The sequence below is a fragment of the Limanda limanda genome, chromosome 15 (genome assembly GCF_963576545.1).
Source record: "Limanda limanda chromosome 15, fLimLim1.1, whole genome shotgun sequence".
In the NCBI taxonomy this organism is placed as follows: domain Eukaryota; kingdom Metazoa; phylum Chordata; class Actinopteri; order Pleuronectiformes; family Pleuronectidae; genus Limanda; species Limanda limanda.
This window is the reverse complement of record NC_083650.1, coordinates 11241049-11254863: the sequence shown is the minus strand read 5'-3', so window position 1 is coordinate 11254863 and position 13815 is coordinate 11241049. Positions and strand designations below refer to the sequence as shown.

Genomic DNA, 13815 nt, shown 5'->3' with positions numbered 1-13815 from the left:
TGACCAACTAAAAGATCAGAGATGTCGGCTGTCCCCCAATCCAGAGTCTCACAAACCAACTTGGCAAGAAGATGAGCGTTGAGCAGTCACGAGCGCATTGGGTGGGTCGATCATTGCCCCGTTCTTGTGGGATCACATTTGAGTTTTGACAACAATAATGCCATAAAAATAAGTAGAAATGTTCATACGGTTAAATGGTTTTGTATTGATATAGGGCTTTTCTAGTCTTGATGACCACTCAAAGCGCTTTACAGTACAGTTTTACATTCACCCATTCACACATACATTCATACAGTGCATCTTTTTGCAGCACTTTGTTATTCTATGGGGGGGGGGGGGCATTCAGGGTTCAGCATCTTGCCCAAGGACACTTCGGCACGCAAGTGGGTCAGACTGGGGACCCCCCCCCCGGAGCTCAGCTTTGACTGCGGCACATTTAACAGAGGTAGCCCTGCGCTGCTCGAAGAGGCAGAAAACACCATCGCTAATCATAAGTCCCTCCTCAGCAGCTCAGCAGCTCTCTCATTATGGGACACTAGCAGATTTTGTGCCCTGCTCGGGGAAAGTTGGGGGTAATAGCTGGGGGTGTGGGGGTAATCCTCGCACTTTGGAGCCAGTTTCCAAACCATGATTGGCTTGGCAAAGAGACAGAGACACTGCGAGCGGCAGGGTTTGTGTACGAGTCTGAAAGTGAAGGCGAGGAAGGCAAGGGCAGGGAGGGAGAGAGAGACGGGAGGAGTATGAAGCCCGGGCTCCAGAAGAGAGAGAGAGAGAATCTTAGAGAGGTGGAATAATGGAGGGATGAAGCATCAGCCAGATGGAGGGGGAGAAAGAAAGATATGAATAGGCAGGGAGAGCATGTGCCACACGCGTACGTGCCAGTGCATGTGAAGTGTGTTCATCTGCGCTCGCTCGCCCGCTCTAGTGTGTGTGTGCAGCAGACTGAGTAAACCTCCCTTTATTTGCTGTAAGGATTAAGGATTCGGACAGCTCCAACACATGCACATTCTCGGGTTTAACGCCGCGCCAGACTCACAAGCCGGGGTGTGTGTGTGTGTGTGTGTGAAAAAATAAATAAAAAACTGTGCACACACACACACACACACAGCAGCAGAAATGATGAGCACATTTAAAAGCTCTTGTTAAAGGCCGCGGCACAGGATCAGAAACGAGAACAAAGGGCAGTTTAATCCTCAGCGGGCGGCTTTGAAGGCCGAGACATACTGTTAACATTTCAAGAAGACTGATGTGATTAACAGCGGTGTCCGGCGGAAATTTCCTATCTCTGATTTTGAAAGTGGCGGCTGCCTGAACAAAGTTTCTTTCATCGTCTCTGGTAATTTCGGTGTTTCCCTGAGGCAGACCTGTGTGCTGCCGCTGTGGAGATGGAGCTTAACCCACTGTGGTCACGCGGGTCAAACGCTATCATATCAATTCCCTGGGCTTGAGTAGCTGCTAATCTCAGATAGCTCGGGACTGGATTATCCAATTAAAAAACCCTGACCCCTGAAAGGACCCATGCAGCACGCAGAGCCCAGCCCAGCGCCACATGTGACTGCCGCCACGAGCGATAAAAAGGGATAACAAGTGGATGTCGGGGAGATTTTCGGTAATTACTTTCAGACAAAGTGGGTGAAATTGCACCTAAATTAGTTTTATTTTAATTCTTGTCTTTAATCTCAATCAGTTCAGTGCCCCCATTTTTAATCTACACCCCCTGGTCTCAGTTCAGTTAAATGTCATTTAAAAAAGTATCCATTTCAAAATAGCACAGATTGGTTGTTTAACTATTACTTCGCCAATAATTTTGACAAATTATGAATTTCAAGATTGCTGGTTCCAATTTGGCCAGATTGTTTTTCCGTCTTTTTTAATTCTATCATTTTAAATTGCACTAAAACTTAATATCTATGGACCAGTAAAACTAAGAATATGAAGATGTCACTCTAAGCTCCAGTCCTCTTCAATTTAAACTGCACCAAATTACACAAACTCATACATATCAGTTCCCAAAATGTGCCTGACTGTTTTCATCAAGATGATGAATTATTCCCTGGGAAATTGATGAAAATGTCTGAAAAAGTTATATTAAACAATCCTGGAAATGCTCCTTTATGTTGATTCACACCACACAAACCATCCAACAAACAGGAAATAATAAAACATAAACTTATTGGCAGATGTTCTGTGCATGCGTTACATCTGCGTCCTGAACTTGAACTCGAAATGCAAAAAAGCCCAAACATTACCCTGCACTAGATCTGTGAAGACACAAGTTGAAAATGTGGCCAAAGATGGAGGCTGAGTTCTTTCTTGAATGTTGCTCACAAATCATAAGCAGCAAACGCAATCAAAGAAAACAAATTCCGACACAAAAATACAATCTAATTCTTATTGAACACATTTAGAAACTTAAATATCTGTGAAAGTTACTTCAACTTATTTATTTGAACAATTTCAAATTCCATCTCTTCTTCAGTTTTTTTTCTTTTTAGTGGACAGCATCAGTCATCAGCTCTCACTGATTTGATCAGAGGAAATTGTTTTTCCATTTAATAATTAAAAAACTAATTTCTGAAGCTATCAACAGATTCACAGCGACGCTGCTGCACATCCTCACTGAGCACTGATGTTTGTTTACTGCGCTCACATCACAACAGAGGAGATTCACCCCACTCCGTCAGTCACACACACACACACACACACACACACACACACACACACACACACACACACACACACACACACACACACACACACACACACACACACACACACACACACACACACACACACACACACACACACACACACACACACACACACACACACACACACACACACGTTATTCATATATAAACACAAACTCATGTCCCTGACCTACATATGAGTGATTTGGCGATGCAGCAACTCTTTTACTTAAGATTCCAAACAGACTGAAGCAACAGCATCTGTATTTCTGATAGTAACTTAAAAAGAATCGGGAATACACACGAGTAAAAGAGAGTGGTAAACACTATCAGTGTTTCCCATTAATTACCAAAACTGTGGCCATCTGCCAAGTCTCATTTGTCCCACCAGTTTCATAATGGCCCAAAAATGCTTTTTAGAACTCTCATAATAAAATATCTCCAGCTAAGTGTTTTGTCCCATTGATTCTTTGTCGAGTTGATTTTAGCATTATTTTCCCCTCTCTCTCTGTTTCTCTCTTTCTCTCTCTCTCTGAGCAGCACCAGGAGAAATCATGCCATGTCTGTGGGCTGTCAAGTAAAAGTTTTTACCATCAATCTAAACACGGCACAACAATCATCAGATCTATAGTAGTAAATTATTGAAACTTGATTTTTGGAAAAAGCGACAGCCCTTGCCCAGGGTATACCACACGCTCCCTGCAAGTGGTATAGATAATGGATGAATGGACACAGACCAACAACATCTGATACACGATGCGAATACAATAAAATACCAACTTACTTACGCCCCCCCCCCCCTATCTGTTATTTAAAAATCTCATGATTATGTACAAATATGATAACATTTATTTTGCAAATTCCATTGTTAACGGAAAGGTCCTGTCATCCCTTCCATGGCATCTTCAACCGCACAGGAAGTGGCGGTGGACAAAAACTCTTGAGGCGTTCATTACATTACATTCCTTCCTGACAGTAGAGAAGCGGACACCCCAGGATACCATATTAGCACCCAACTCTACCTACTTCCTCTCATCACACATGCAAATATCAACGCCCACATGATGTTCACTCAGCCCACATATGCAAATAAAGTTAGAAGGCAGTAGGGAGAGCGCAGGCCTGCCAAGACTGAACAATTCTCCAGCACAACATCCCATAACTATTCATGTGTGTTCACCGTGTGTTTCAGCAGCAGCCGAGATATTCACTGATGTCAAACGTTTTCCCCGGCAACACCAGCACAAATAAAAAGATAAGTGGGATCTTAAACCATCAAATCTGGTCTGTTACTCTTTTACACCAGCGCTAACCGATGTTAATGTATTTATGTATCTATTGCCCAAATAGAAACACAACTGAGAAAAGGGTGCGCACACAAAGTCTGACCTCTTTGCTGTGGGAGACTGAGCGAGTGTGTGCGAGTGCGTGATGCAAGCGGGATGTAACCGGATCGGAGAAGTTTGCTTTAACTCCAAGTATCATGCTGGCTTCTTGTCCCGCACCTTCTTGCATCAAAGACGAGCCAAAGAGAACAGACGCACGAGCGAACGGGGACGAGAGCCAAGCTGCAGAAAGACAAAGAAAAAAAGAGCGCTTTTTTCCCTGTGATGGATAGCTTAACCTCCTCCTGTCACTTCTGCCAATTTTAGAGACAGACAATGTAAATACAGCTTCACTTCATCCTCAAGGTCGATGCAACGGCTGCTCCATAACAGATGCGAAAGAACAGATATGGATAGTTCATTGAAGAACAGCTAAAGTCGACCATAAAGGATGGAAACATTTTCTCCGAGCTGCTTTCAGACACGCACTGAACTCGAGATATTTGCCTGATAGTTTCTAGAGGGGCTGAGTGTGAGATTGCAAATGTCAGCGCTAGTTGATCCGAACATTTATCGTAACCTTTCACGCCAGCCGCCCCAAGTAAAATATCCAGAGATTATCAGAGTGAGCCCATGTGAAAATAAAGCAGAAAAACATCTGGGAAAATTCAAAATGGAGCAAGTTGGCCTGTCGATGAAGTTTGTATCAGTGGAAAATGTGAAATGTACCTTTCAGACACTCCATGTTGCCTAGATACGAGAGACGCAACGTCTCTATATTACCAATAAATATAACAATTAGGGATGGGCATAATTAATCGACGATTGATTAATTGATCATTAAGAATTTCGTCGAGGAAATAATTTTTTCATCGATAAATTCGGTAATTACACATTTGACCACGGGGGGCAGTGTTTGAAAAAAACGCCACAGACCTACTCGTTACCTGCGAGTTACCGTTTTACCATTTCCAAAGTAAACACGAAGAAGTCACGGCGAAGTTTAGCTTGGGACCATTTTGAATTAAAAAGTGACTTGGTTCACTGCAAACACTGCGAAGCTGTGTTTAAGTACAATTCGGCCACGACTCAAATGATGTACCACTTGAAGAACGCACATCCGACGCTGGTTAATGGCGGCGCATCCTGCTCTCGGTCTCACTCTCAACCTAGCATCCACTCGGTGTTAGCACGGAGGAGCTGCGATGCACAACGAGCAGAGACAATGACACAACAGGTGGAAAGTGAATGGAATAAGGTTCCCCAGGCTAGCCAAGTTAGCACGGAGCTACCTGTGTATCACGGCGACGTCAGTCCCCTCAGAGCGAGTTGTTTCGGCAGCTGGACTGACGGTCACCAGGCTGCGTTCGCGTCTGACTCCAGAGCATGTTAACATGTCATCTTTCTCAACACAAGTCAGTAGGCTGGTGCGGAAGTTGTATGTGAGTTACTAGTTATTTTTATGAAGCTTTCTCGACTCGGTGCCTTGTTTGATAGTTTTAGTTACATGTGGCAAAACCTGTCAGACCAAAGTATTATATATTTGTGGTTAAGTTATTGTTTAACATGATTTTTTTTATATTATTAGTGTTTAGTAGCACCGGCTTCTGGCTGTCGGCTCCGCTGCTTGAGATTACGGCAGCGCATATTTTGTTCATCTTGTAATAAAGATCTGAATGAGGAAACACGCTTTGTTTTTTTTATTTTCACTGCATTTTAATATAGCCTATAAATAGTGAATTTTTGAATATAAAAATATTAATGATTAATCGAAAATTCGTCATTAATTCTCCCAACGATCGATTAAGACAATTTAATCGAATGCCCATCCCTAATAACAATTAATTGGTTAAGATGAAAGGCAGGAGCCATGTGCGTAGAAGATGCCAACATAAACTTTAAATTGGAAAGACGAAACCATAAAAAAATAAGACCTGATGCCATTGTTGATGCGTTATCCACAAAAACATGAAATTTCCACAGCAGAATTTATACGTCATGTTGGGCCTCCTGACATTTTACTGTTATTGTGAATGCGGCTGATCCCATCAATGTCCTGCTGCGTTTTTCATACGTGAAAGGCAAACTCAAACATACGGCCGACGAGAAGCACAAACAGAATTTTTGATTAAAGAGCAAGGCCCAAAACTCACAGGGCTCTCGCCTTCTCTCTAAAGGTCCTGCCATGCCTTTGAATTTGGACCTCTATAATAGATTATTATTGTCCTGAATGGAGCTCGTCACTTGGTTTGAAACCTCTGGTCACAGCTGGATGATTCCTCCCAGTGCTTATGCCTTTAACTCGCCGACTTTCAGTGAAGGTCACAGCGCTCAGAATGAGTTTCCACCACCTCACAAAGCACTCAAATTAAGTTATGGTTTCTCTATTTTTGGGGTCAGCGCTTTTATGAGCGCAGGTTTTTGGCCTGGAGAGAGAGCCAGGCAGTTGGTGGACGGGGAACAAAGGGATGGGAGAACAAATGAACAGAGGAGCTGAATAATTTAATTTGGAGAGCAGAAATGTCATCTCAATTAGACCGTGAGATGAACTCGCCACCTCGCGCACAAGTGCTGGATGGCGTGCGGTGGGAAATAGAGGTGACCTGAGAAGGAGGAAGAGATGGAAACGGAGCGAGCCATCTGCCTCCAATTTTAGTGCATTAGAAACTGCAGACTGGCCCCAAGAGAGCGGCGCTCAAAGATAAAACAAACTTTACACACTCATCACTCTCCTCTGAGCCCCCCGTCCAAATCAGGGAACACACACAGACACACACACACACACACACACACACACACACTCACACACACACCAGACACAAACACATTGAATGACCCATGAAAGCATGTCTAGCCCTCCAGTAATAAGCCTCTATTTGACAGCTCGAAAACCACATTTACACCATCTCAGTCACTCCCTGCCTCCCTGCCCGGCTCACAGGGCTCGGTGCTGTATATTTAGTCGGAGGGATGAGAGGAGCGGCCGAGGCTGAATCCTCTGATTAATGCAACTCTCATCCGCACTCTAATCCCCGATTCAAGCACCTGTCAAAACAGGAGCTTTCACATGCACTTGTGAGAACCTCCACTTGATTGCACACATAGGAGGCGCACGAAGGCCACGGCAGAGTTACTCAACCGAGACACAGGGTTGCACAGAAGGCCCGAGATTAAAGGCTTTGTAGAACAGAGAGGAAGACGACATCGGATCCACATCTCGAGGCTACAGAGTTGAATCCAGATGTCTGATCCAGCTGTTTCTCCCCCGACCCCTCCGACCCATGGTCTTTCTGTGGAGCGTTGCTTCGTGAGTAGGTTCTGACACCTTCGCTTCCGTCTCACTCAAGATCAGGGGGTTGCATGTGCAGAGCCCTGTGTAAGAGCGGGGTAACTCCCGAGCTCAGCGGCTGGTTGTGTTGGCACGTTAGGGAGAAGACACAGAAAATCTGAGGCATCCACAGCCCAGCTGGCACATGTCATATCAGCCAGGGCCTTGCACGAGATATAGTCTGTCATCCACGGGTGAATCACCGCCTGGCATCCCAACAAGCGACAGCCGCCCGCCTCCCACGTGAAGGCGAAGCTCATGGGGACGAGAGCAGGAGAGGGAACCGAAAGAGGTTTGGAAGTACGAAAAACCTGCAGTGCATCAAATTGTTATTATCTCTTAAATGTCATGTGGAATTCAGTTTCATTTGTTCAGGTTAAAGGATCAAGAGATCAACTTTGGATTTCTGCTGGATAAACCCCGCTCTCCAAAGAGCAGGTTTACCAAGTTATCCATGTAACTCCCTACACAGCTGGAGCCTAAACTGGTATTTGAAGTCTAAAGTCAGGGCTTCATGGTGACAGGGTGGACTGAGAACATCCCACTGCCCCCACTGCATGAAAAGAAGCGTTTGTGTCAATCTGTGTCGCAGAGAAGTGTTGGCACATCCTTCGGTTAACGACTTTCACACGTATCTGCAGGCAGCAAAGGAAACGCTCAGGGTTCCTGCAGTTGTCAAGCCTGTGAGCTGTTGAGATTTGACCCCCCCTGCTCCAACTCCTAGAGGACGCTTTCACATGCAAATGACAATGCTCTGAGCTTCACAAATGCAAATCAGTTTCCCTGAGAGCAGATAACACCAATGTGTAAGAGGCACCAACAAACTATCTGGCTGAGTAAACCAGGCTTAAAATAAATATTAAACCTGAAATTTTAAATTGTTCTTAAGTAAGTAAGTGTGCTATAATGAATTATATTGTATACCACGAACAAAGGTCAATGCAGTCAAAAGAAATGAAACAATGCACTTTATTTCAAATTTGTATTGTCATCCAATCCTAAATCTCAACAACAGTACAGAGTGGCATGATTACAGTCACTTTTTCAATTGTGCTGGTTAAATGCACAGAGGAAGTGTAAACCACACCTCTACCAGCAAATAAATGATGCTGGGTATGATCATCTGTGTCCTGTAAGCTCCAAACTTCTACTGGCTTTCCATAAAAATATCTGTCCTCCCAAAATACTGGCATCAAATTCACATGTCAATGGCAAACTAAGCTGTTCCATGAATTATAAATGGTACCTTTTCACCACTACTTTCAAAATTGCTATGAAACATTCATTGATTTAATGATTTAATAATAAAAATAGTAATATTTAATCCCCCATGGACTGCACAGTGACAAAACACAGCAGCCGGCTGTTTGGATACAACATACATCTCCACTCAGTTTGATTATTATTTTAAATATAAAGGAGACACAATATAGAGCTTAAATTCCTTCATAATTTGAACTTCAATTGTCTCATTGTTGTTATTAAACTTTCTCAGTATTCCATTAAAACAGTCAACACTTTTATCCAAAGCGACTTACGATAAGTGCATTCAACTATAAGGTTACGAACACAGAACAGCGTGAATCATGTGTGTAAATGTACTAAACACCACAAAAAATAAACCTGGCCTCAGTCAAATACTTATCCCATATGAATTAACCGCTGCTCACGTCACCCGCTCGCGTCATCAGCTGATGGACTCGTCCAATCAGAGCCTCGTAAACGCCGTGCAGCAGCGTCGAGTGTCCCGCAGACAGGAAGCGGGTCGTGTTTAGCTTGTCCCGTACGAGTGACTCTGTCTTCGGGGTAAATAACTTGCTGAAGTCGACACGACGCTGTTCCCTGGAGGAGAAGATGAGTGCGTGTGGAGGCAGAGCCGCGGGCCCGGTGTGGACGAGTCGAGGCGGAGAAGACGGGCGCACAGTCCCTGAGTTACGGTGAGCTAGAGCCGCCATGCTAACCACTAAGCTAACTGGTACATCTGAAAGCATGTCCGCCACTCTTTGGGATAGCGAGAAAGTTGCTAAAATACGAATACAGCATCGAGTGCTGGAGCAGATCTAGTGCATGTGTAAATATGTATGAATTACTTAGATGTAACAGTTTGTTCTCGTTAAGTTTTTTCATCAACGTGACTTTTTTCTGTATGTTTTCACAGCCTCAGCCCCCCCCCCCCACACACACACACACGCACACACACACAAACAAAGAGGCGTTAGGCTGAGACGCTGAAAGTCCGGATTTAAAGTGCAGAAAAGGAAGCCATTGAATGTAAGTAACTGTTTATGAATTGTTTTGGTGTTTTTTTGCTGTGGATCTTCCAACGGTGATGCAGCGCGGCTATTTCCGTTTATTAATAATAAAGTCATGTTACATGTGTTGTTTTCCAGCTGCCTGTCCATGACGTACAAAGACACACTATGAGCCAGTATGATCCGACCAGACCTTACATCAGCATTGAGGAGTTGTCGGAGAAGAAAGAGAGTAAGGTTATATTCATTAAATAATTTTCCAGTTACATGTAAAGGTGTATGTTGTAATTGAACTGTGCTAATTTTACTGAATGTGTTTACAGCTGATTGAAGCGGGACAGATGACATGGATCCATCCTTCCACAGCCAGGAGTGCACCGACCTGTGTCCCACACTTCATATAAGACTGGAAGCTACACTGATCTCACAGCTACACACCACAGACGTCTACACACTGGAGAAGAGTCCCACAAAGAAGTCATGACCCAGAGGCTGCAGAGAAACATTTCAAGCCTCATCTGAGTTTTTGTACAATATTTTTGCTGTATGTAAATAAAGCTTTCACTCCACATATACCTTGTTCACATTTGTTCCCTGTACAATATGTTCACCTATAACATCAAGCATCACATGAATGTTTAGTTTTAATTAACTGCAGTGCTTTTGGTAAAGGCTTACTTATAAATAATAATAAATATTAATATATACATTTTTATTATAAATATTGTGTGGGAGGGGCTTACCCCACGTGCGGAATGCTGTGACCCCACGTGTGCACTGCAATGACCCATAAGGTGACCAATAGCAACACTTCTACCAACCAATCACGAGTGACATTAGTTTCAAGGGTCTGTGGTTTCCTCCAATGGTGAGTAGAGAGAGGTTCTAGCCAGCGGCTGGACTCCGATTCATATGCTAATTAGATCACACGTCGCGATCGGTCCGCGAGGCTCAGCGAGCCCCCCCGCGGCTCTCTCCTTTGTTCTCCAAATCCCCCTTAAGGTCCGCAAACGCCGATAGACCCACCTTGTCTTCACTGGCGAACGCCAAGGTAACATCATGGAAACAGTTGGTTACAGCAGGGGATTAGGCCTGTCCGTAGAGGTTCACTGTGACAATAATACTGCTTTTCGTCTAGTGCCCACCTTACAACATGTGCAACTCAGCGTTGGACTGACAGACTGACACACATCACCCCGATCAACAGCAGTGCGGACTTGTAAGGATTTAGTTTTACACTTAAAAATAACAATAATTAGAGTACTCAAATAGCAAAGAACATCACAGAAAATAGTTAATAGAATTGCAATTTCTGCTAAGAGTCAAGAAGAAAACTCATTTATTAGTTGTACAAACCCAGAAGTAGTATATATTTATTTTGCAGGCAACAAACAGAATGCTCGGATTACACAAAGGACAGAGATAGACTGAATCTCAAGAAAAGTATGACTCATTTGATTCTCAAAACTTCTGTTGTGGGTATTTTTGTTTGTTGTTGTTTGGGGGGTGGGGGGGGTGGTTGTTTTTTCAGATTGGAGCTACAGAGATTTCAATCCGGATGTTGAGAGCGAGGGGTTCTTCAGGGAGGGGGATGAAGAGTAGAGGGGTTTTATTTCATGACTTAAACAAGCCCCCCGGCCTCTCCAGATGCCTCATCTGAATAAATGAGTATTAATAAATAAGTAATCTACCCTCTGTGAAGAGTACTGAGGCTACACAATCATCCAAGATAAACACACAACACATCCATGGACACGCCTGCATTTAGACACATCCACACTCGTGAGAGAAACGGGCGAGAGAGAAACGCTGATTGGCAAAAACAGTGAAAAACAAATGATTTTATCACGTCCAAAGCCTCAAAGATAAGGCTCCTATTCTCTCCTCTCTTTTATCTTTCCTCACGAGAAAAAACAAATCTTCAAATGATTTTAATTACAATCAAACTTTGTACAGAGCGTAACAATGGGCTCTGTTTATTTCAGCTGGATTTAGACTGTGTTTATGTTGTGCCCTGAAAAGGGGAGATGTTAATAACGTCACTCAGACACGGTGCTTCTGCTTCAGTAGCTGCATCAAGAATCGTTTATAATTCACAAAATCAATTTACAACATTACAACAAATGAACAGGTAACAATATATATATATATGGCCTATTAATCTTTGAACAGTAACTTAAATTATTGATAATTAACAAAATACCTTATCTCTTATTATTTACAAACATAACATACTGAACATTAATCATACACATAGACATCAGCAATATAATACTTTCTTTTAGCTGTCTTGCTAAATTAAACATGTGAACAATGCACACAACATGTGGTGCACTCATGCTCACCACGTGGTGCTACCTGCCTACACTACACAGAGCAGAGCTACATAAAAAGTGTGAACTAACTGCACAAACAGGACACAATCACAAATTCAACCATACAAACATTATAATCTTGTTGCTAAACAGGTCAATAATGTATTCACAGCACATAAACATTAATTTCCTACCTGAAAAGGGGAGATGTTAATAACGTCACTCAGACACGGTGCTTCTGCTTCAGTAGCTGCATCAAGAATGACACCCGTGCTCAGAGCTCCCCTAATCCGGCCTCTGCAGGTAAAACTAATCGATCAGCAGATCATTCAACCAGGCTATACTAATAGAGTGCAGATGGAAATCATTCATTCATTTTAACTTTATTCATACATTTTAACTATCTATCACACACTCCCCTGCAACATTAGATGTCGTCCCGACATCACAGCAGTTATGAAATAAGGGTTCCCAGCTTGGTATGTCTTAGTTATCTTCACTGTGTCTTGAGAGCGATAGCAATATAGTGACTGTTTTTTGGCCTAACGATAAATATGACTGTACTGCCTATACATGACTCTACTATATGTAGTGATCTTTTATTTTTAGTCAAACAGACCCCTTATGTACCGAACAGCCTAGATCTATTTTATACTTAGTATCACTGCATGAATAAAGGTTGGTAAACGTGCAATGGGTTTGTCCACATGGTCACTGGTTGAACTTCTCTATATAGTAGAGGTTGGTACTGGTAGAGCGTTTCATTTGCACCTGCTACACTATAACATGCTGGAGTTCCAAGTTGATCATAGGTAAAGTATTTAGGGGCTCGTCTTTCTCTCCTCTGTAAGTAATGTTCTTGTTCCCTGTCATCCTCGCCTGAATCCGAATACTGAGGATTCTGGATCTCGTCCTGTGCTTCTCCAACTGGTAGGGAATTTTCACTCTGATTATCCTCTTCCAGTAGCTCATCCTCTTGCTGTGTCTCAGACTCATTTGTGTCCGTTGTAGACCTTTCTTCAACCACTTGCTCGTCAGAGTTTAACAATGGTGTCCCTCGATCCTCGTCCTCCTGTGCGTCAGCATACTCAATGTATCCACATTCGTCTTCGTCATCTTCCTCTTCTTGATTTGCATTTTCTGCAGCTGCTTCCGGCATCCTTTTCTTTTGCTTAGATGTTGTTTTTGGCTGCAATTCTAAAGGTAAGTGATCACAGGGTAGCAACAGGTTGCGATGTAAGGTTCTTGATCTTCCTCTTCCCTGCTCAGGCTTGACTTCATAGACTGGAATGTCTTCTCCAACCTGGCGGATCACAACATGGATGTTCTCTTCCCAATGATTACGAAGCTTTCCAGTGCCTCCTCTAGGTGTCATATTTCTCACAAGGACACGATCACCAGCATGCAGAACTGAGCTTCTCACTTTTCCATCATAATGTCTCTTACTTCTCTCTGTTGACTTGTTTGCATTCTCTTGCACTATGCCATATGCCTCCTGCATTTCTCGTTTCCATTTCTCCATGTATGTTCGATGGTCTGCTTTTCCTGTCTCAGATGTGATGCCAAACAGGAGATCAATGGGTAACCTTGGTGACCTTCCGAATAAAAGGTAAAAAGGGGAGAAACCTGTTACTTCGCATCGTGTGCAGTTATATGCATAGAGCAGCTTGTTCAAAGATTCTTTCCAGTTTGTCTTCTGTTTAGTGGTCAGTGTCTTTAGCATTTGTAGCAATGTTCGGTTGAAGCGCTCAACCTGTCCATTTCCTTGTGGGTGATAAGGTGTTGTTCGTGATCCCAATACACCACAGTTCTTTTTCAGCTGGGCGAAGAGCTGGTTCTCAAATTCGCCGCCTTGATCGTGGTGTATCCGTGTCGGCAGTCCAAACTTCAGGGCGTAATCATTGA

The 13815-nt window shown here is 43.3% G+C and overlaps 1 long non-coding RNA gene across 1 annotated transcript; it reads left to right on the top strand.

Annotated features, from left to right (window-relative positions):
* Nucleotides 1–8378: 8378 nt before the first annotated feature.
* LOC133020810 (uncharacterized) lies at nt 8379–10164 on the top strand. Its single transcript, XR_009682943.1, has 3 exons — nt 8379–9614; nt 9734–9827; nt 9919–10164. It is a non-coding gene; the product is annotated as an uncharacterized LOC133020810 (long non-coding RNA).
* Nucleotides 10165–13815: the final 3651 nt, after the last annotated feature.